Source organism: Pelodiscus sinensis, chromosome 24 (genome assembly GCF_052426305.1).
Source record: "Pelodiscus sinensis isolate ZL-2025 chromosome 24, ASM5242630v1, whole genome shotgun sequence".
Taxonomy (NCBI): Eukaryota; Metazoa; Chordata; order Testudines; family Trionychidae; genus Pelodiscus; species Pelodiscus sinensis.
Window position 1 is genome coordinate 3126908 of NC_143075.1, and position 23547 is coordinate 3150454.

The 23547-nt window shown below is 49.5% G+C and overlaps 1 long non-coding RNA gene across 2 annotated transcripts; it reads right to left on the reverse strand.

Moving 5' to 3' along the window:
- Nucleotides 1–328: 328 nt before the first annotated feature.
- Nucleotides 329–20774, reverse strand: LOC112546074 (uncharacterized). 2 transcript variants are annotated; one of them, XR_016347796.1, is made up of 3 exons: nucleotides 20703–20774; nucleotides 1000–1072; nucleotides 329–474 (listed from the first exon to the last, which is right to left on the reverse strand). It is a non-coding gene; the product is annotated as an uncharacterized LOC112546074 (long non-coding RNA). The 2 variants fall into 2 exon arrangements; XR_016347797.1 differs by having other exon boundaries at nucleotides 20639–20754.
- Nucleotides 20775–23547: the final 2773 nt, after the last annotated feature.

Genomic DNA, 23547 nt, shown 5'->3' on the forward strand with positions numbered 1-23547 from the left:
TGGTCTTCACATGTATTAGAGGCTGCTGTAAAGATGAATGTGATCTATTATTCTCCATGTCTACTGAAAGTAGAAGAAGTAAGGTGCTTAATCAGCTGCAAGGAGATTTATGCTGTTGGGCTGATTTACCTGGGATTAGTCCTGATTTGGGCGGCGGGCTGAACTCAATGACCTCCTGAGGTCTCTTCCAGCCCTATGATTCTATGCTTCTATGTTAGATATTAGGAAAGACTTTCTAACTATAAGGCCAGGTCTACCTTAGATCCGTCAGATTGGCTTAAGGGAAGCAACTCCAGCTACCCAGAATATGTAGCTAGAATCAGTTTACCTTAAGCTGAGGTTGGTGGCATCCTTACAGCCGGAGACTGACAGGAGCAAACACTGATAAATCTCACTAAATCAAACTCTGGAAGATCCATCACAGCAGTAGCAACCTTTCTTTTAGTGTAGGCAAGGCCAATCTTCATCACACACCTAGAGAGAGCAACGGACAAGATTAAGGAAGAGGTAGAAGGGATATTGGTGCACGGGGTGAGAATTAACAACTTGAGGTTCGCGGATGATATATTTATTATCGAGGAAGATGAAGAGAAGCTAGCGAGAAAGGTGCAGGTGCTAAATGAGGAAGGAAAGCAGTATGGACAGATTATGAATATCGATAAAACGAAGACAATGGTATTTGGAGATAAAAAAATAGGAAGGAAGATCAGTGTATATGGGATCAAACTAGAGAACGTAGAAAAGTTCACGTATTTGGGGAGCAACATGACATATGATCTAGACTATAAGAAGGAAATAGCGACTAGAATAACGAAAGCAAGAGTGAGTTTGAAGGCAATGGATAAGATCTGGAAAAGTAAAGCGATGAGCTTAGGAACGAAGCTGCACATCTTGAAAACGTGTGTATTTAGCATCATGTTGTACGGATGTGAGACATGGGGGATAATGAAAGATTCGAAGAGAAGGATATTGGTGTTCGAGAGGAGTAACTCCACTTACTTCTCTGGGAATGTGACTCCTTGAATCTCTGGTCCGTAGGTTATCCAGTTATATAATGCATCTAGGACTTGGTCTACAAAAAATATTAATAATAATTAGGTTGACCCAGCCACGCTACTCAAGAGTGTGAAAAATCCAACCCCTCCCCACCCCCGTCTGAAGTGATACAATTAAACCAGCCTACTCTGCGATGTAAACAGCACCAGGTCGATGGAAGAATTCTTCAGTTAACTTAGTTTCCACCTCTTGGGGAAGAGGCATACCTGCGCCTAAGGGAGAACCCCTCCTGTGGAGGTGGCTGGTGATGACACTCAAGTGCCGCAGTGATGCAGATGCGGCAGGGTAGTTATGTTGCTGTAGCATTTCAAGGGCTGATGTGCCCTAAGTGCTTTTGTGATGCTCCTTAGATAGGAACTTTGGCAAGAGACCCGTTCCCCCTGCTTAATAAGGAGATCTTGAACGATCTAAAAATAAAAAAGGAACTTTATGCCAAGTGGAAACTAGGTCAAAGTACAAAGGGTGAATATAAACAAATAACACGAGTATGTGCAGGCAAAATTAGAAAGGTGAAGGCATCAAATGAGCTCAATCTAGCTAGAGACATTAAGGGCAACAAGAAAACATTCTATAAATATAGTAAAAGGAGTAGCAAGAGCAAGGATAGGGCAATGAAGAGGGAAAACCAATAGCAGAAAACGTGGAAATGGCAGAGGTGCTTAAGGAGTTCTTTGTGCTGGTTTTCACCAAGGAGATGATTGGAGGCCTATAATGCAGAATGCTGGAGAAAAGGAGGTAGAAGTTAAAACAGCAAAAGAACAAGTTCAAATTATTTAGAGAAGTGAGATGTCTTCAAGTCACCAGAGCCTGATGAAATGCACCCTGAGAATACTCAAAGAGCTGATAGAGGAGGTATGAGCCTTTAGCTCTCATCTGTGAAAAGTCATGGAAGTCAGGTGATAGTCCAGAAGACTGGAAAAGGGCAAATCTAGTGCCCATCTCTAAAATGGAAAATAAGGACAACCCAGGAAACTACAGACCAATCAGTTAAACTTCTGTGCCAGGGAAGACATTTGTACATTGGACAAACGTCTCAGACACTTCGCCAAAGAATCAATGCCCACAAAACAGATATTAAACAGGATCACAAAGAAAAAAACAGTTTCTTGCCATTTCAACCAGAAAGGACATTGTCTCAATGACTTGATTACCTGCATCCTACTTCAAAGACCTTTTAAGAATACACTTGAAAGAGAATCCTCTGAACTGTCATTCATGCTAAAGTTCGACACTTTACACTTAAGTTTGAATAAAGATTCTAATTATTTTACCCATTACAAAGATAGCTTCCCCAATTATCACCTCTAGTATCATTAGCTCACAGACATTTACCTCCCCCTCCATCCCCCTTCTGTTCTGAAATTTGATTTGTCCTTTTCATAGGTGTTCATTTTTTTAATTGTATCCTTTGATATATATGGTTGTGACAATTTTCTTCCACTATTTGATTTGAGGAAGTGGGTCTGGCCCACAAAAGCTCATCATCTAATAAACCATCATGTTAGTCTTTAAAGTGCTACATAGTCCTGTTTTTTTTGTTTCAGGAACGATAATGGAGGAAGTAATTAAGGAATCCATCTGAAAACATCTGGAAGATAATAAGGTGATAGGTAACAGCCAGAATGGATTTGTAAAGGACAAATCATGTCAAACCGATCGGATAGCATTTTTTGATAAGATATCAAGCCTTGTGGATAAGGGAGAAGTGATGGATGTGGTATACCTAACTTCAGTAGAGCATTTGATATAGTCTCACATGACCTTCATATCGATAAACTAGGGAAATGTGTGCTAGTCTAATGTGGGTGCAGAACTGGCTGAATAACCATTCTCAGAGAGTAGTTATTAATGGTTCGCAGTCATGCCAGAAGGGGATAACAAGTGGAGTTCTGCAGGGGTCTGTTCTGGGACTGGTTCTGTTCAATTCTTCAGTGATTTCGATGATGGCTGTAACCTGGAGGACCTGGTCGACCTGAGGGACCAGCCTGATCCCTGGTGCCAGACTGTACCCCGGGACCCAGAGACCCTGCCAGTGCTGCTGGATGAGCCGGATCCCGAGGACTAGCCCAGACACCCCTGCCTGCCGCAGCCAATCTACCAGCTCGAGCCGGAAGACCTTGAAACCCCCGAGGCCTGGATTGGGCCGCTGAGAGCCTGCTGGGACGACACCGCTCTGGGCTCCCCGAGTGACCTGCTGCAGACTCAGGTACCCGCTGAGGGGAGACGGGAAGAGGTTCAGGGGATAGGACAGGCTAGTAGTAGCTCTAGACCAGGGCGTTGCAGGCTGGAGCCCCCGCTGAGCCAGCAGAAACTGATCTGCTGCTCCTGACCCAGGTGTCTGGGCTGGTCCTCGGGGTCTGGCTCATCCAGCGGCGCTGGCAGGGTCTCCGGGTCCCGGGGTACAGGCTGGCACCAAGGTTCAGTCTTCCCCCTCTCCACCACTGCAGGTGAATCCCCTGCAACCCTCCTGAGCAAGGAGCTCCCCAAACCTGTGTAAGTTTGCTGCCATGCCCTGAACTCGGGGCCTGGCCTCTCCCTTTGACCTGCTACTGTGGTTGTTGCTCGGCCTGAACCAGGCCTGGGCCTCTTAAACTGTGGAGTGTTGGGTTTCCGCCCCGCCTGAACCAGGGCCATCCTGACTAAGGGGGATTGCCCCTGCCTGAGAGACAGGCCTGGGGCCTCTGAACTGGGGAACTATTAGTGTGTTGCCCTGCCCTGAGCCAGGGCCCGGGCTTGGAGCTGCTGTGAAGCTGTGGGACTCTTTGTAGGGCCGCCCTGAGCCAGGGCTGGAGCCTGAACTAACTGGGGGCTTGTTTGTCTGTTGCCTCACCCTGACCTAGGGCCAGGCCCTCCTAACGGGCTGTGTTCACTGCCTGCCCTACCAGAGCTTTGGGGCTACACTGGACTCTTTATTGCCGCCTGGACCTGAAGCAAGGCCGGGCGCCTGAACTGTTGGACGTTCACCCCGACCTGATGTAAGGCCGGGAGTTGAGCTAGTGGGACTAGCAATTTGGGGACTATTTTATGGGCTAGGCAGTGGGGTGGACGTGCCGCCCACTGACCCAGAGGCGGAGGAACCCCTCCGGGAGGACTACTGGCCTTCAAAGGCGTAGAGAGTATGCTTATTAAGTTTGCAGATGATACCAAACTGGGAGGAGTTGCAAGTGCTTCTGGTCTACACTGTGCTGATTAGGCCTCAGATGGAGTATTGTGTCCAGTTCTGAGCACCATATTTCAAGAAAGATATGGAGAAATAGGAGGAGGTCCAGAGAAGAGCGACAAAAATGATTAAAAGTCTAGAAAACATGATCTATGAGGCAAGGCTGTAGGAATTGGGTTTGTTTAGTTTGGAAAAGAGAAGTCGGAGAGGGGACATAATAGCAGCTTTCAACGACCTAAAAGGAAGCTACAATGAAGAGGGAGAAAAATTATTCTCCCTAATATCTGATGATAGGGCAAGAAGCAATGGGCTTAAACTGCAGCAAGAGAGGTGTAGGTTGGACATTAGGAAAAATGGGGAACCACATTGATAGAGTGGTTAAACACTAGAATTTTCTTAAGGAGGTTGTGGAATCTCCATCATGGGAAATATTTAAGAGCAGGGTAGATAGACATCTATCGGGAATAGTTTATATGGTGCTTGGTCATGTCATGAAGACCGAGGACTGGACTCGATGACCTCTCGATGTCCCTTCCAGTTCTAATCTTCTATGATTCCTTGCTCATGAGAAGGGTCTTAATAAGGAAACTGTTCACAGGGCCAGGCCCTGAATTTATGGTATGAAAGACTCTCTCTGCAATCCACTTCTGTGTTGTCATAGACGACATAGAATATCTTCTTCAGTAAGTGAAGTAGGTTGAACGATCCCTTTTGCAGCAACAATGCTAAGACAACACTAATGTCTGAGAGATGAGGGGGTGAGGGAAATTAAATATGTAAGAAAAAGGAGTTGATATAAACGTGCTTGTTGTTTGTTTTTAGGGAGAAAAAGATAATCCATGGCCTCAGAAACCGAGTAGCTGTCATAAATCGTAAGCAAAGAGCTTTCAGCAAAACCCCACTATTATATTATTATTCATGTACATGTTTCCTAAGAGGAGTGTGTATTTGTAATGCATATTTCAACTTAGGCTAGAAAACTTCCATCATTATCATTTCAATTAAAATTGCTCTTTGAAGCAGTTTGTCTTCAGGCTCAGCCACATGAATCTTGGCTTTCATGAACATGTGAAAATTGAAAAAATAAAGAGGGCCTCATTTTATCCAGTGCTGCTTTTTTCTCTCTGAGCCACATGTAGTTTTTATTGCCCGGCTCTTGTCGGTGAAGCTTTGCTGTGTTCTCCTTGGAAATGGAGCGCAGGGTGAAAGGCAAAGTCCTGACGGGTTAAAAACTAGGTAAGAGATGAGAAATCCAACATAGAAATGGTCCGTTTCTGAGTGCAAAGCCGCTAATGTCTGGGGTGCAGGAGAGGTCAGCTGCATTTCAGTGTCTTTTGGGAGAGGAGTGAAGAGCGAGATCTCCTGAAATAAGACCAGATCAAAACCTCTCTTCAAGAGAAGGTTTGTAGGGGCTGAGGCAAGTCTGGGCTACGACCCTGGGTCTTGCGCTTCCTAGTGCGGTCTTCTGTGTGCCTCAGAAGCTCACGGTGTCCCTACCACTGCCGAGGGAGCAAGGGTACCCCGCTCCAAGAGCCCTTTTCATCACCATCCAGTCAAGGATTTGGAGGTCAGCCCCTCGATAGTCCAAGGGTGCCCCTTTTCTTACTGACAGCCCACCAGCCGGGATAAGGGTTGGGGGGAACCCAGTCCCATCCACTTACTCCAGGTTCTGGCCCAGGGCCCTATGCAGTAGCACCGAAAGGGTTGAGAGACCTGGCCTTGCCCCACTGAATAGCAGCTCCTCCCTGGGTAGCCAGATCGTGCCCCTTTAAAGGTTCTGGGGCCGGGAGGAGGGCAGAAGAGTTTCCCTGGTTTGGCCCAGAGTGGCCACCAGGGCAAGCTGGGAAGGGCTAGCCTCCCACTAGTTCGAATTCAGTGGCTACACAGCCCTTAATTGGAACTGCTTAATTCTAATTAGGCATTACTCCTTGTAGAATGAGGTTTACCTAGTTCGAATTAAGCGCTCCGTTAGTTGGATTTAAATTCGAACTAGCGGTTTGTATGTGTAGCCCTTAATAAAGTTAATTCAAACTAACGGCTGTTGGTTCAAATTAACTTTGTAGTGTAGACATACCCTAAGTCCCTTGGGGTATGTCTACACTACAAAGTTAATTCGAACTAACGGATGTTAGTTCGAATTAACTTTGATAGGGGCTACACTAGCGCTCCGCTAGTTCGAACTTAATTCGAACTAGCGGAGCGCTTAGTTCGAACTAGGTAAATCTCATTTTACGAGGAGTAACACCTAATTAGAATTAAGCAGTTCCAATTAAGGGCTGTGTAGCCACTGAATTCGAACTAGTGGGAGGCTAGCCCTTCCCAGCTTGCCCTGGTGGCCACTCTGGCCAACACCAGGGAAACTTGTATGCCCCCGTCCCGGTCCCGGACCCCTTAAAGGGGCACGGGCTGGCTACGGTGCCCGTGCCAGGTGCAAGCCTGCCAGCACCCAGCCAGCAGACCCTGCACCTGGCACGGCTTGAGCCAGCCACCCGATGCCCCCCAGCCCTCCCCCTCTTCCCGGGACCAGGCTGGCGGCTCCCGGGAGCTTGCCCGGGACCGCAAGAGGCGGGCACCCGCCTGGGCTAGTGCGGACATCATGGACCTCGTCTACGACCTCCGCACTAGGCACAGGAAAGTGGCTGTCTAGGGCAGGAGAGCTGCCAGCCTGGCCACCCAGGAGCAGGTGTGCATGAAAATCAAGGTGGTCCACTGAGACCACCGACCCTGAGCCCTGAGCTTACAATGGCCGTCCTGGGTCAGACCAAAGGTCCATCTAGTCCAGTAGCCTGTCTGCCGACAGTGGCCAACCCTAGGGACCCTGGAGGGGATGGACCGAAGACAGGGACCAAGCCAGTTGTCTCGTGCCATCCCTCTCCAGCTTTCCACAAACTTTGGGCAGGGACACCACTCCTACCCCCTGGCTAATACCACTCCATGGACCCAACCTCCATCACTTTATCTCACTTCTCTTTAAACTCTGTTCTAGTTGTAGCCTTCACAGCCTCCTGCAGCAAGGAGTTCCACAGGTTGACTCTTTGCTTTGTGAAGAACAACTTTCTGTTACTAGTTTGAAGCCTGCTACCCATTCCTTTCCTTTGGTGACCTCTAGTCCTTCTATTATGGGAACTAATGAAGAACTTTTTTTTATGCACCCTCTCCACCCCACTCATGCTTTTATAGACCTCTATCCTATCCCCCCTCAGTCTCCTCTTTTCTAAACTGAAAAGTCCCAGTCTCTTTAGCCTTTCTTCATATGGGACCTGTTCCAAACCCCTGATCATTTTAGTTGCCCTCCCCTCTCTCACCCTCTCTCTTCCCCTCTCCCACCTCCTTTTCCCAGTCTCCCCCAGTTTTGTTCAATAAAGACAGATTCTATTTTTGACCACACGTTTTCTTTATTTTGTACATCAGGAAGGTGGACTAGGGAAGGGTAAGTGGAAGGAGGTGAGGGAGGAATGGGGTACGAGCCCCCGATGTGGAGGACTGGGCTGGCTCTGCGGGCTTCTGGGGGTGGAAGCTCTCCTGCAGCCCCCAAATTCTCCCCTCTCCGCAGATGGCAGCCTGCGGCAAGTGCAGCCGGTCTGATGGCCGAGTGCTGTGATGTGCCCAGTGTGGGCACTCAGGGCACTCCAAGCCAGGACTGCTTTGCAAGCGGGGCACCCCTGAGAACTGTCTGTCCGGTGTGGGGGTCGGGTCCCTTTAAGCACAGCCCTCGGCTAGCCTGAGGCAGCAGCTCCACACTCTAAGTCCTCATCTGATGCCCTGCCGGCACTGCTTCCGGCCATCCTTAACCCCAGTTCAGGGTCCACTTAATGTGGATATGCCAGTTCGAATTAGCAAAACGCTAATTCGAACTAGTTTTTTAGTCTGCATGCGTTAGTTCGAATTAGCGCTGTAGTGTAGACATACCCTTAGGTACCATTACCTATTTCACCCTCTGTCTGACAGCAGCGAATTGCATGATCACACCTGATTGAGCGGGGATGTTTAGATCAGCCAGGCCTGGAAACTCTCACCATGTGTCGGCTGGGGCCGAGTCTCAAACTCTGAATCTGGATCCAGATTGCAGCGACTAGGAGCGTGGCTCCATTTCGTTTGTGACCAGTTCATTTAGGGTTGGACCCGGCTTCTGTTGCAGTCAATGGTAGAGCTCCCCTGCATTTTAGAGAGAACAGGATGCGGCCTCCCTTCATGGCATAGAAGCGAGTGGTTGATTTGAATCTAATGGACACATTGGGTAAGGGTTGTGTTCCGTCAAGGAGGCTGGTAGAAAAATGCATTCATTATTTAATGTGAAGGCATCTGTAAGGGCATAAATACATATTCTAGGCGGTGAGCGGAGACAATGGAAATCTGTTTTAATAAAAGGGGACATGACCCTGCAAAGGCTTTCGGCGGGTGAGAGAAATCACCTCCATGAATAAAACAAACCTAAAGTCCTGCCTAAGCTACGTTTCCTCCTGCCATGTCTGAGTAAGTCCCAAATGCAGAGGTAGTGTATCGACCGACTGCTGAGAGCATGAGATGCTGCCAATAACCCACCTTTTCAGGTGGGATGGACAGACTCAGACTGACAGCAGGCGTTCCCAATGGCTGGGAAGATCTTTGATCATGCACCCATACGTGCCCATTCGCGTTGAGTTTCCTCCTTGTCCAGCCCTTTGATTTTACACCAAAACTAAAATAAGAAAGAGGCTCAGAACGACTGCTTTCACTTGCTGGTAGCAGCAGAAAGCATTCAGGGTCAAGCTAGCAAAGGTGATCACAAATCCCTTCCAAAGCCCCATGAGAAATCCAGGAGCACAGCAATGCTGTAAAGCCGCAGCACTTCTGCCTTCCATCTATCACACGCGTGTGACGCGAGTCCCTTTGCTTTCTCCAGTTTCACTCTCTGATGCTCAGTCTTCTCAGAGCGCATTCAAAAGCAGAACATTTGCATCTGGAAACTGTTGATTATGGACACCTTCACCTGCCAGGAACCGCCTCAAGAAAGTGGCCAAGTTAATCAGCACATGTTGCTCATGTAGGATAAAATCTGATAGTAAACTCAAGCCGGTAAGAAAAATCTCATTAGTCTGGGGTAATGGCTCACACGTGACCCCGTTCCAAGCACAATCACAAAGTACAATGGATCACACGGAGCGAATTGTCGAAAATCAGATGGCTGGGAACTCCTTGGCACCTATTAGATGTGTTAAGTCGGTTTTTAAACCACTCGCAACCTTATATAAATTGTCTCAGGGAAGTTGGCAGGAAAACTAACAACATTCCAACATTAAGCGTGGCTTTTGTTACTTCTGCATTGGATTTTGACTATAAGGGTACGTCTACACAGACGCGTTACTTTGGAATAACTCCCATTTCAAAATGATATAGTGTGTCTCCACAGCAAGCCGTTATTTCGAAATATTGTCGAGCTGGAGGACTTCTTACTATGACTTTTGTAATCCTCATTTCATGAGGAGTAAGGGAAGTCGAAGGAAGAGTGTTCTTCCTTCCACTTCCTGCTGTGTAGACAGCACCAAAAGTCGAGTTACGCTATTTCGATTTCAGCTACATAATTAACGTAGACTTGCCCTAAGTGGAGAAGGCCCAGAGAACTCCCACAGGAGCTGATATGGACAGATTGACTAGTCTCAGACTGAGCTTTGTTCCAAAACATTTAGCGGGTGCAGAGTGCAGAGAAAAAGGTCCAATTTACTTGACTGAACATCGATTTGCCTCTGTGCCGATTCAGTTCCTGTGTTTGTCATCAAGGGACTGAGGTTCACAAAGGTGAAGGATCAGGCGTTTCTCCTCTAATCGTTGTTAGTCAAGAACATATTAAGACTATGGGAATTAAAGCAGCAGGCCGGAGGGCTAGAAGAAGCTATGAAAGGACCAAAAGATGGCTGCAGTTTGGGCTTGGAAGATCACTGATAAGAGTGACACTCAGAGTGAATCGTTGAAATGCGGGGTGTGGCAAGGGAAACATGCCATGGGCTGCGCAGGTCCCAGCTGGGCATAGGTGCTGGGGATGAGAATAGCTGGAAGGGGGAGCGAGGACCAGAGGGGAATGGATATTACTGTCTCTTCGCTGACGAGGAGGACACCTGTAGGGGGTCTGCTCGATGATTTGCAGTTGGCCTGTTTTCCTTCTGTCACCATGGAACAAGCTCTGAGAAAAGGGCCTTAAGACGGAGGTATTGGAATGTCGTGCCCATTTCTCCCACAGCAGGGACTAAGTCCAGTATGTTACACCCCACCAGACTCCAATGTAAATGACCCCCATAGGCGCAAGGTAGTAGAGCCCCAATGTCTGAACAGGAGAGCAAACGACTCACTTTTGCTTGGCAAACCTGGAATCCATTGGAATGGACATGATGGAGAGGTTATTCAGCACTGGTATAGATCATGTAGGACAAGCTATTGCTCACCCATAATTAATGGATATTCCCTGGGAAACAAAAATGAACAAGGCACCCGATAATTTATGCTTCTGTGGGCTCCCTTCTGTCTTCAGGAACACGAATACAAGTGACTGCCATCCGTCCTTGATAATTACTGCAATGTCATCGTTGGAATGGAAATGAAGTGCTTTCGGCTGCACTCAGCGGTGGCTGCGCGAGCATATTTAATTGTAGTCCCGGGAGATGGGAACCTCCTCTAAAAGGAGGGAAGTCCTTAGAGGTTTCGGCATGGACACTGCAGCTGACACCATGAACGTTAAAGCTCTAAAATGTTTTGGCTGCCATGTGGGCCGGTTCGTTCTCCCTTCTCTCATTCTTTTCCTTCAAAACAATCTGAAGAGCATGAACCTGTTTTCATTATAGTCACATCTGTCTGCTCCTTCCGAGCATCAGATGGCCTTTGCGTTGCATCCTGGGCAGGGGGAAGGGAGAACAGAAAGGCAATCAAGTTCATTGAGCCAAGCCATTAGGGTTTGCCGAGAAAATAGCTTGAGTTGCTCCCAGAGGAGTAGCAGAGATGAGCTGCTAGGACCTTCTGGGTCAGCCCCTGGCATAAATCAGCGTAGGTCTCTTGACTTCAAGTGCTGATTTACACCAGCTCAGGCCACACCTGGCCTGGCCATACCAGAAATCCTAGCAGCACAGAATACTAGAGCTGGAAGGAACCTCAAGAGGCTATCGGGATCCATCCCCTGCAGTTATGCAGCAGCCCGGATGCAGTTTGGAAGCTCTGTGATTTTGTGCTTCATTCCCCAGGCTTTGGACAGTCCCCACCTGGACTGGATGAGCTGATGGATTTGGGTGCTGGGTGTGTGAGCATCAGAACACCTCACTTTCTAGAATGTGGAAAAGTCACTGTCAATCACCGAGCCCAGGCGGGGCTCTGAGGTTGCGATCCGCTGAACGGAGAGAGACAGGTGCCCGAGAACACTTGTCATTTGCAGCCTGGGGATCTCAAAAAGGAGCAGAGGGCACAGAACTAGTGGGCAGAGCACTGTCTGAGGATGTGGGCAGCCCAGGGTTTGATCCCCCTGCTCCAATGATTTATGCTTATCTCCAGTGTAACAGCTTCAACAGGAGAGACACAAGGGTTCCCCACCTGGGAAGGTCCCCGTGGCTAGAGCACTCACATGGAAAGAGAAAATGGGGATTTTTGTCCATTCCCCGCCCCGGCCCCAGTGCTGCCTCCCCAAGGACGAGTCCCTCTGGGAGTGTACTGAAAAGCAAGGAGAGCATCAGACTAGAAGGGCAGTTGCCCACGAGAGACTGCCCTTGCTCTTGTGAAGTGTTCGGCTCCTTGCTCTTAGTTAGCAGCAAAGCTCCACTTGAAGAGAGAGCAGAACTGTGGCGGGTGTAAATCGATCTAGCACCCCGACTTCGGCGGGTCTATGCCAGCCCCAAGCAGGGAGGAGAGTGAAAATGCTCCCAGGAGCCCTCACTGATTGATTTGGGCCCATTTCCAGTTCAATCACACCTCACAGAACCCTAGAACTGGAAGAGACCTCAGGAGGTCGTCAAGTCCAGCCCCCTGCCCAAGGCAGGACCAATCCAACCTCACCTCGGTCTGCTACTCGAGACCCTACAGTGGGCACCAGGGACCTTCCACATGCAAAATTGTGTGACCAGAAATTGACCGTAATAGATTCAACCTTAGCTCGTGGTATCAGCATGGCCTAAGGAGGTCACTTTACCCCGCATAATCATAGAAACACAGAATTATAGCACACTAGAATGAAGGGACCTTGACCGTGGACCATCCCTGACCGGTGTCTGTCTAACCTGCTCTTAAATATCTCCAGGGATGGAGATTCCACAATCTCCCTGGGCAACTTATTCCAGTGTTTAACCACCCTGACAGTGAGGAAGCTTTTCCTGATGTCCAACCTAAACCTCCTTCGCTGCAATTTAAGCCCATTGCTTCTTGTCTTATCATCAGAGGCCAAGGAGAATAATTTCTCCCTCTCCTCCCTGGGCACTCTTTTAGATACCTGAAAACTGCTACCATGTCTCCTCTCAGTCTTCTCTTTTCCAAACTAAACAGGCCCAATTCCTTCAACCTTGCCTCATAGCTCATGTTTTCTAGACTTTTCATCATTTTTGTTGCTCTTCTCTGGACCTTCTCCAGTTTCTCCACATCTTTCTTGAAATGTGGTACCCGGAACTGCTCACCTCAGAACTCCAATTGAGGCCTAACCAGCACAGAGTAGAGCGGAAGAATGACTTCTCGTGTTTTGCTCCACACACCTGTTAATGCATCCCAGAATCATGTTTGCTTTTTTTGCAACAGGGATTCTATGATTATTTGATATTTCCTGTGACACTGCAAACACACAGCATAGCACGTAATTGAAAGGCAGAAACACTAGATCCGGGAGGCTCCCAGGTAATAGTTACCGTTATTGCTTCTTTACTGTGTGGGGTTCTGGGAATTTTGCAAACTCAAGTATAATTCCTAGGTGAGCAACTCTCCTTCTCTCTTAATCGAATCACTTCAGACCATTCCCCAAGGGCCAGGGAGCTCTTAAACTTGGAGTGTGGTGCTTTTCTTCCCTTCAGCGTGTTGCGCTTCTCACATAAAATCTGCCATTTCGTTTCCTTGGTTCTGGAGTCAAGTGGAAAGCGTCACAGTGTCGCAGGGTTTTATAGCTAGAAATAACCCGTTTGACTGGTGATTCCATAATCTTCCCCTGGATTGTCCCCACAGACTTGCTGGCTTCTCTGTCTCTGCTAAGTTGGAACAACGCCAGAGGAGGGTTATAAAAACCGATGTTGATGGAGACAGGAAATGTCTGAGTAGAGCCCGGGAGCTGATGTCTGACTGTGAAAGCCGCATCTGTTGATTCGGAAGAGGTTGTGTTGCTTCCTGTCCGCGATCCTTTCCCTGCGCTGGGACCCGGGAACGCCATGGGGGCCTGCACTACTCTCTCGCTCCTATGTTGATTTTGCACCTAAAGAGCAGGAGGGACAGGAGGGAACAGCCGCCGTGTTCCCTGGCTTAGCAGAATGAGCGCGTCTTCAGAATACAGAAGGGTGCCTAGGGATACTGTAAAGCAGCCACCTTCAAACTTTTTTCTCATGACCCAAGTGAAGAAAATTGTTCATGCCGCGACCCAACATCATGTGACTGGAGGGTGGGCTGCAGGGTGGGGCTGAGGACGGAGCTTTGAGGTGCAGGAGGGAGCTCTGGCTTTGGGGGGGTCAGGGCTGGGGCAGGAGGAGCTGACCTCAAGCAGCTCCCCGTCAGTGGTGCAGTGGGGGGGGGGGGGGCTAAAGCAGCTTCCTGCCTCTCCTGGCACCACAGACCATGCTGTGCCCCAGAAGCAGCCTGCTGCTGGCTCCCAGCCAATGGGAGAGTGGAGCTAGTGCCAGGGGCAGTGCCCCGAGTCCTGTGCGCTCTCTCCACCTCACCTCAGAGCTGGGCCTGCTGCCGTCACTTCTGGGGCGCAGTGCAGTCTGTGGTGCCAAGACAGGCAGGGAGCTGCCTTAGCCCCCCCCACACCTGATCCCCCTGCAGCAACGAGTCCCAGCGCCCGACATTCCACCCCCCAGCGGTGGGTCCTGGCCTGTCGTTTGAAAACCGCTGCTGTAAAGGACAAAAACTCGGCAAAGCCTCCTCCACCTGCCTGGAGCAAAGGGTTCAACTGGGCTCCACAAACAATTGCATCACAAAACCACCATACAGCTGTGAGCCACCGCTAGCAGAGAACAGCAGGGCTCCACTAACCATCAGTAGCGGGTGTCACAGGGCCGGCCCGGGGCATTCTGGCGTCCCGGGCACGGGTGTGTGGCGCTGCCCCTGGGCGCACGGCGCATGCGCGGCCACTGGCGCGCAGCCTGGGGCCCACCCCTGGGGTGCATGGCGAATACGCGGCCCAGTCTGGCCTGGCCGTCGCTGCTGGCGTGCACGCTAGGCTGTGTAGGGCCCCGCGGCCGTAGGGGAAAGGCCGTAGGGGAAAGTTGCTGTCCGGCACCATGGGGATGCGGGTGGGCCGGCGCTGTGGGAGCCGGACGTGCGGTGCCTGATGGCAGCTTTAAGGAACACCACGCGCCCCTTACAGCTGCCATCAGGCGCCCCACATCTGTTGGCGCCCTGGGCAGCTGCTTGGCTCGCCCATGCCTCCGTCCGGCCCTGGGGTGTCAACAAAGACTGTAGAGTCAGGCCTACGTGAGGCATATGTGGTCGGTTCCCCAGCATGTGGCCCTGCGCCGTACTATTGGCCCCGCCCAAAGCTCTGTTTTCATGTGCAGGAGATGGAGACCATGTATTTCATTGTATATGAAAACAATCATGAGTCAAAGTTCAAATTATAGTGAAAATACCTCTGTGCACCCATTTGTCTCGTAGAACTATCATGTTCCTTACGACACACACAAATAAGGCTGAAATATGGACGTCCATGTTAAACCAAGTGCAATAACAAAGTGTGTGAACCGCGCCCTGCAGTGTGAAATATAGAGCTTTCTTGGCTTCCAGAACACACAAACTTTATGCCCAAATAAATGTGTTAGTCTTGCAGGTGCCCCAGGACATCTCCTTGTTTTTACTGGATTTGGGGCTTGGTACAACAATCTAGAACCCACTAAACACCTCCATGCTTTTCTCCTTCCCCCATCCCAGGACTAGAGGGGTTAATTGGATACTTCTCCTTGAATGGTCCCTTGAAATGTATTAGCTGCTTATGCTAAATAGTCTGTCCCACTTTGTCGTTAGTGGTGACATTTCCCAGACCTCGACAAGAGCGCTGCGTGTCTTGAAAGCTTGTGTCTCTCAGGGTATGTCTACACTAGAAAGTTAGTTCGAACTAACGGACGTTAGTTCGAACTAACTTTCCTATGCGCTACACTAGCGCTCCGCTAGTTCGAATTTGAATCGAACTAGCGGAGCGCTTAGTTCGAACTAGGTAAACCTCATTTTACGAGGACTAACGCCTAGTTTGAACTAGCTAGTTCGAACTAAGGGCTGTGTAGCCCTTTAGTTCGAACTAGTGGGAGGCTAGCCCTCCCCAGGTTTCCCTGGTGGCCACTCTGGCCAACACCAGGGAAACTCTATGCCCCCCTCCCGGCCCCGGACCCCTTAAAGGGGCACGGGCTGGCTACGGTGCCCGTGCCAGGTGCAAGCCTGCCAGCACCCAGCTAGCAGACCCTGCACCTGGCACGGCACAGAGCCACCCACCCGATGCCCCCCAGCCCACCCCCTCTTGCCGGGACCAGGCTGGCGGCTCCCGGGAGCTTGCCCTGGACCGCAAGAGGCGGGCACCTTCCTGGGCTAGTGCGGACATCGTGGACCTTGTCCACGATCTCCGCACTAGGCACAGGAAAGTGGCCGTCTAGGGCAGGAGAGCTGCCAGCCTGGCCACCCAGGACCAGGTGTGCATGAAAATCAAGGGGGTCCACTGAGACCCCCGACACTGAGCCCTGAGCTTACAATGGCCGTCCTGGGTCAGACCAAAGGTCCATCTAGCCCAGTAGCCTGTCTGCCCACAGCGGCCAACCCTAGGGACCCTGGAGGGGATGGACCGAAGACAATGACCAAGCCATTTGTCTCGTGCCATCCCTCTCCAGCCTTCCACAAACTTTGGGCAGGGACACCACTCCTACCCTCTGGCTAATAGGACTCCATGGACCCAACCTCCATGACTTGATCTCACTTCCCTTTAAACTCTGTTCTAGTTCTAGCCTTCACAGCCTCCTGCAGCAAGGAGTTCCACAGGTTAACTATTTGCTTTGTCAAGAACAACTTTCTCTTACTAGTTTCAAGCCTGCTACCCATTCCTTTCCTTTGGTGTCCTCTAGTCCTTCTTTATGGGATCTCAGGAAGAACTTTTCTGAATGCACCCTCTCCACCCAACCCCTGCTTTTACAGACTTCTATCCTGTCCCCCCTCCGTCTCCTCTTTTCTAAGCTGAACAGTCCCAGTCTCTGTAGCCTCTCTTCATCTGGGACCTGTTCCCAACCCCTGATCATGTTAGTTGCCCTCCCCTCTCCCAGCCTTTCTCTTCCCCTCTCCCACCTCCTTTTCCCAGTCTCCCCCAGTTTTTTTCAATAAAGACAGAGTCAATGTTGGAAGAAACGTTATCTTTATTTTGTACATCAAGAAGAAGGGGGGCTAGGGAAGGGCAAGTGGAAGGAGGTGAGGGAGGAATGGGGTACGAGCCCCCGATGGGGAGGACTGGGCTGGCTCTGCTGGCTTCTGGGGGTGGAAGCTCTCCTGCAGCCCCCCAATTACTCCCTCTCCCCAGATGGCAGCCTGCGGCAAGTGCAGCCGGGCTGATGGCCGAGTGGTGTGATGTGCCCAGTGTGGGCACTCAGGGCACTCCAAGCCAGAACTTCTTTGCAAGCGGGGCACCCCTTAGAACTGTGTGTCCGGGGTGGGGGTCGGGACCCTTTAAGCGCAGCCCTCGGCTAGCCTGAGACAGTATCTCCATGCTCTAAGTCCTCCTTTTATGCCCTGCCGGCACTGCTTCCGGCCATCCTTAAGCCCTGTTCAGAGTCCACTCAATGTGGACTTACTAGTTCGAACTAGCAAAACGCTAGTTCGAACTAGTTTTTAGTTCTAGATGCGTTAGTTCGAACTAGCTTAGTTCGAATTAACTAATTCGAACTAAGTTAGTTCGAACTAGCGCTGTAGTGTAGACGTACCCTCAATGCCAGAAATGGGTCCAATAAGAGAAATTACCTTACCCACCCGGGGAATACCCGTGGACACTGTGGCAACAATGGCACTGTATTTGGACATTTGTCAGCATGGTCCTTGTTATTTCTCTTGCCTTCCCTCTGAGCAGCTTTGCACATTTTTTTTCTAGGTTTACCAACTGCCTGCATCGGGGGAGCATCAATTTGGCATTCACTTGCTCTGATAGTTACAGACAAACATGTAGTGACATTTTGATTGCCATCTAGTGGCAGTCTTTCCAAGGTGCATTTTATCACTCCCTATATTTTGCAAACTCAACACCATATACTAAGTCACGGGGTGTGAATGTTTTGAGGAAATCAGCATATGTCAATATCCAACACTCAATAAACATGACTAACATAATCCTTTCCCGACGAGCTACACATCACTCTCTTTGATGGTCCAGGTTCCACGGGGACTGGAGATCAAAAGCAGCGTTCACGCTGGAGTCTGTACAAATCAGTGAGACTTTTGTGAAGATAACCTGCAGCAATGGTCATTACAATTCCTGAGTGGACTGACTATTTTTGTTTCAAACACCCCTGTAATCCATGCGTGTTGTCTGAGCTCTGGGTTCATCCCACTTACATTTAAGACAGTGGTAACATTCCCAGAAACGCGACTGGGAGCAGACGTGAGCCCATTGTGACTCTGAGTATCGGGGGGAAGATTCATCTCTAGCTCACATCGAGTGTAGCCCCCACCCCATTCCAGAAGGTGACACAAACAGAGCAAAGGTGTCCACTGTGAGCGTGCCAATGGACACCAGGCCATAGGAGGAGCAGGGCTGGATGAGGAGGTTCAACACCCCAACTTCTTGTGTGCTGCAAATCCCAGCACTCAGCTTGCTTCTATTCTAATCCCCGTGTATTTCCTCCTCCAGAGACAAATGTGGATCCAGTTACGTCCGACTATTATTATTTTGATCGTTCTGATGAAGTTCCAGATTTGGAAAGGCAGGAGGGAAAACATGACGAAATGCTCATGAAAATGTCTCCCCATTTAAAAAAAAAAAAGTCTGCTGCAATAACCATCTCCCTAAGAGTTTTTTCTTCATCCTGCTCATCAAGGAGTCCTGGCTGGGTTCCCAATTTACTCTTCATTTTGTTACCTTTTGATGGCCTGCTCCGGTTTTTAGCTCCTACTTGGCAGGCAACACATCGTTAGTGTCATTATTGTTTTATTAACCATTTTTTTCCCCACTGCGAGGTGCTCATACTCCGAAACTGCAAGGGCTAACAGAAAACAAGCTAAAGAACCCTGCATCCGGCAGCACATACACAAACCCACAATCCACAAGGGAAAGTAACAAATGTCAGTAAAGATGCATGCACAGAGAGAATCGCTCCTTTGACCACAGAGACCTTCAATCCCCCATCAGCAGAAAAGCAGCCATTACCTTGTAAAAGACTCGCCCCTGCTTCTTTAAATGAAAATGTGGCCAATTTTACCTTATATTACCTCCGCAATGAGTACAAAATGCATCATTGTACATGGTAGGTGAAAATTATGCCGTGGAAAGTCAATTTGCAGGCAAAATGGAGTTATCTATTATTTAGCAGGAAACTTTCCCATTAGTTAAAAAGATGTAGGCAACGCATGGGGAAAAAAGGAGGATATTTTCATGCCCCAAATATTCTTTCTTCAATAAATGCGATATTATAAATAAGCACCTTGTGCGATGCATACATCAGACACACTAACTTGCCTTCTGGGAGATGAGCGCTTCCTTAGAACTACAGCATCTACAGTTCCTTCTGTCCCCACCTACCAACCTGTCTTAGGGCATTCAGAGGAAATGTATCTCCCTGAGCTCTTCAAAGCTCCTGTTAAATGATATTCATCTATTAACAAGAGTTGTTCGCCTCAAGGGCTTCACCAAGAAGAGAATGCATTTGATAATGAGAGCAGAGTCAGGCTGATAAAAGTCATCAGGTCTCTGGTTTCCCCTTTAATTTTGAAGCCAGAGTCACATGGAAGAAAACAAAATAGGTGATTCGAATCTTCATTGTCATTTTACTGGTGGGAGAACAATTGGGGCATGTCTACACTGCCACCCTACTTCGAACTAGAGTGGCTAATGTAGGCATTCGAACTTGCAAATGAAGCCCGGGATTTAAATATCCCGGGCTTTATTTGCATGTTCCCACGCGCCACCATTTTTAAATGCCCCATAGTTAGAACTTCTTGCCCGCGGCTACACGCGGCACGGACTAGGTGGTTCGAATTAAAGCTCACAATTCAAACTTATTGTAGGAGGAGTAACGGTAGTTCGAATTAGGAGCTTTAATTCGAACTACCTAGCCCGTGCCGCATGTAGCTGTGGGCAGGGAGTTCGAACTACTGGGCATTTAAAAATGGTGGTGCCCGGGAACATGCAAATAAAGCCCGGGATATTTAAATCCCGGGCTTCATTTGCAAGTTCGAAAGCCTACATTAGCCACTCTAGTTCAAACTAGGGTGACAGTGTAGACATACCCTAGGAAACTTACCCTCAACACAAAAGGTCAATTCTCAGCCAGCTCTGCTTCTTCGGATATTTTTTTGACTTGGAACGCTTGAGTGAATTTCTAGTATCTTTAAAAGTCTCAGAGGGAGCGCCCTGCTGGTCTGCAACTTTAAAAACGAGTAGTCCTGTGGCATGTTAGGGTACGGCTAAGCTGCAGGGGTGTTTCAGGATACCTCTAGTATCCTGAAAAAACTCCGCCACATCCAGGGAACACGTTTTCTTTTCCACTTTTTTTTGCGGAAGAGCAAACATGCTCTTTTGGAAGCCCCTGTATTCCTCGTTCCATGAGAAAGAAGGGGGCTTTCCAAAGAGGGTTTTTTTCAGAAATTTGGCCCAGTCTAGATGGGCCAAATGTCGGAAAAGCCTCTTCCAACAAAAGTATAGGAAAAAGATATGCAAAATGCAGAGAGCATTTTGTTTCTTTTTCTGATAGATCCTCGCAATCTAGCTGCATTGTTAGAGATGAACAAAAATATAGTATCATGAGCTTTCATGGGCAAAATCCACTTCCTCAGTGGCTATGGGTTTTGATTCTGACAAAGTGCGTTTTGCCCACAAAAGCTCATGATACCGTACATCTATATATATTTGTTAGTGGGAAGGAGGTTTGGTTCGAACTAACACATCCCAGCGTGCACTTCCTGGTTCGATTCAGCTGTGATTCGAACTAGCGTGCCGGCAAGATCATGCTAATGAAGTGCGGGATATTTAAATCCCCGCTTCATTGACTATTTCGAATGCCTGCATTTGCATTCCTAGTTCGAACTAGGGTGCAAGTGTAGACATACCTTAGGTGCCACAGGACTACCTCATGGTCTAGTATCTTTGTTGCTCTTGGGTCTCCCCTTGTACCTCTTGTTCTGTGGATGTCTACAGCTCCTGCAGTGGTCAGCTGTGATGTTCAAATGGCTTGTGGCATCGTCTACACTGGCATGTTTTGTCACCAAAAACTGCCTTTTGGTGACAAAACTGTGAGATTGTGATGCCATCACTGTTTCATTGTGATGCCACTTTTGCTGGGAAAAATAGCCAGGCTGGTGACAAAAACCTTTCACTGGTGAGAGAGACTTTTGACTTTTCCACTCCCCTTATTGTGGACAAAGAGCCAATGTGGACTCTGCTGTTTCTTTTGTGGAGAGAAATGGCTTCTGCCAGCATCCCATAATGCCTGCCCTGATGGCTCTGTTCAGTGTTCTGTGATCTCTGCTGCCTGGTAGGCCTGCGTCCCTCCCCTTTCAAAGCTCTGGGAAGTGTGTGATAGCTGAGTGAGCTGCTCCATTTGGGGAACAAAGGAAGAACAAATCATTGGCCTGCTCCTGTTCTGCCTTGCTAGGAACACAGCAGCAGGCAGCTGCTGCTGGGGGAGGGCTGGAGAGACGGCTGTGCTGCATTGACATTCCTCAGCACAGAGAGCTCCCAGGGAATCCCAAGAAGCACACGGATTAGCTCTTCCTTCCCACAGCTGTGCCCTGTGGGATGCTCACCCACAATGCTTTACTCTAGCTGTTGAGAGGGAGCTAGCCACGTGGCCAGGAAATGTGGACAATGGGAGGCAGAAAACTGGTTTGACCGGTTTTCACTTTGGACGACTTTCGCATGTCGACAGCACTTTTGTCGCCAAACCTGCCCAGTGTTGACCGAGCCTCAGCCTTGAGGTAGGAAGCATAAGGCAACAGAACCCTTTATTCTCATGCACTGGGACGAGAGGGGGAAAGAGAAATTCCCTGACTGATGCCTACCCTTTCCTCAGGAGGGCACTTACTATGTTAGTTTTAATCCAAAAGAAACCTCACAAACCACTGGCCAAAATTAACCAAACAGTATCAATGCAGGAGCGCAAATGACCAAATGCTGCAGTTCTTTGAATAGAATTTGAATTAGGCCTCTGCTGGCGAGCCGTTTGCAAATCGCTGTGAAACAGGAGGGCAGCTAGGCAAAAACGAAAAACCAAACAAACCTAAATCCAAAAGACGAGAGCTTTTTATGCCATTTGATTGCTGACGAAATACTCAAAGTTGTAAATATTTTAGAATCTAACCATTTACACATGCCTGGTTAGTCCACACGGCCCTCACTCAGATGTGAGTAATTCAAACTCCCCAGATTTTGTACGTATGTAGCCGTCTGGGAAGGCTGAAAGCTCACCTCCAGCATGCGCTGATAAATACAGGTCTCACAATCCAATCTCTAGACAGAGAGCTCAGGACAAGATCTGCTCGCCAGCTAGGGGGAGGGGATGGCTCTGGAGAAACTGAGGCTGGGCCAGCAATGGCCTTTCGGGGCATTCCCATGGAGTTGCTTCTCTGACTCATGCCCATTCCATTCCGGTGCGGCTGCAGCAAAGCGTAGGGCCCTGGCCGGCTGCAGAGCATGCTTCCTATTGAACAAACTGTGACCCTTCTACTGGGGTACAGATCACAGCTAGAGGATTCTCTGCATCTTGGGGTCTTCAAAGTATTTGAAGGCTTCAATATCTGAGCTATAGGTGAGAGGATTATTCTAGGACGGGTGGGTGAGATTTTGTGGCCTGCACTGTGCAGGGGGTCAGACTAGATGATCATAATGGTCCCTTCTGACCTTAAGGTCTATGAGTCTATGAGCTGAGAAACGTTGTCCCCTCTGGGAGGGAGGAGCCGTAGGTGAGCCCGTGGTTGAAAGGGATGTAGGCCGGAGGAGCCAGTGGGAGAAGGAAATCAAAGAGCTCTCCCAGGGCTTCTCTCTCTTTCCCTGCAAACACACCAGCTTCTCTGCAAGTGTGAGGCCCCATCCAGCTCAAGGCGTGTTCCCCAGTCATGGCAGGCCTAGAGTCTCTCACTGTGACGGCTGGCGTGTTAGCGGTGTGGCGGTATCACCGGGTTCCCAGGCTGTATCCCAGAGAGGAGACAAAAGTCACAGGGCGGTTAGTGGGGGAGGGAAGGAAGGTGAACAGTGAGACAAGCTCAGAGGGGCTAGGCCAGGGAGTGTGAAAGTGGGAGAAGGCTCGTGATAGTGAGAAACAGGACACTTTGCACGAGTTCACCGCTCGGTCTCCTCGGAGCAGATGGACTTGAGAACTACAGAGACTGTCACGCTGCCCGTGGAAGAAGGGGAGCGTGCAGGAGATGCCTTCTCTGCACCCCAGCCGCGGCTGTCTCTCGTTCGCACTCGCGATGAGCTGGAGCACAATTAGCACGGCCGGCACAAAGTGAGAGCACGTTTGCAAAAGCACCAGTCTGCACCCCGTCTGCTCCGTAATGCTGTCCAGGAATCCTGCACAGGAAGCAAAGCCTATGGAGAGAGCAGACTCAACCCAAGATGGCTGGAACCCAGAGAGAGGGAGGAGGAAGAGCGAGGGCAGCGGGTAATATAGGCAAGGGAAAGCGCAGCCTTCCCAAAACCACCTACACACCCGACCGCCGAAGGCTGGGGCCGTGGCGCAGCATCCCCGACCTTCCATGTGGCTAGGAAGGATCAGGCTGAGAGTGGGCGGGGCTTAGCTCCAGGGGAGGGGAGGATCTGGGGCTTGCCTTCCCCAGCTGGGCTGTCACCCACTGCCCGGAGAGCCAGCCCGCTGCAGGAAGGTGTGCACTGTGACACGGAAATGAAAAATGAAGCAATTGAATAGAACCAAACTCACTGATGTGGTCCCGTGTCTGCGGAGAGAGGCCCCCTTAGCTGCATCCGGAACAGTAACAGGGGATGTTGGGTTTCAGAGGGA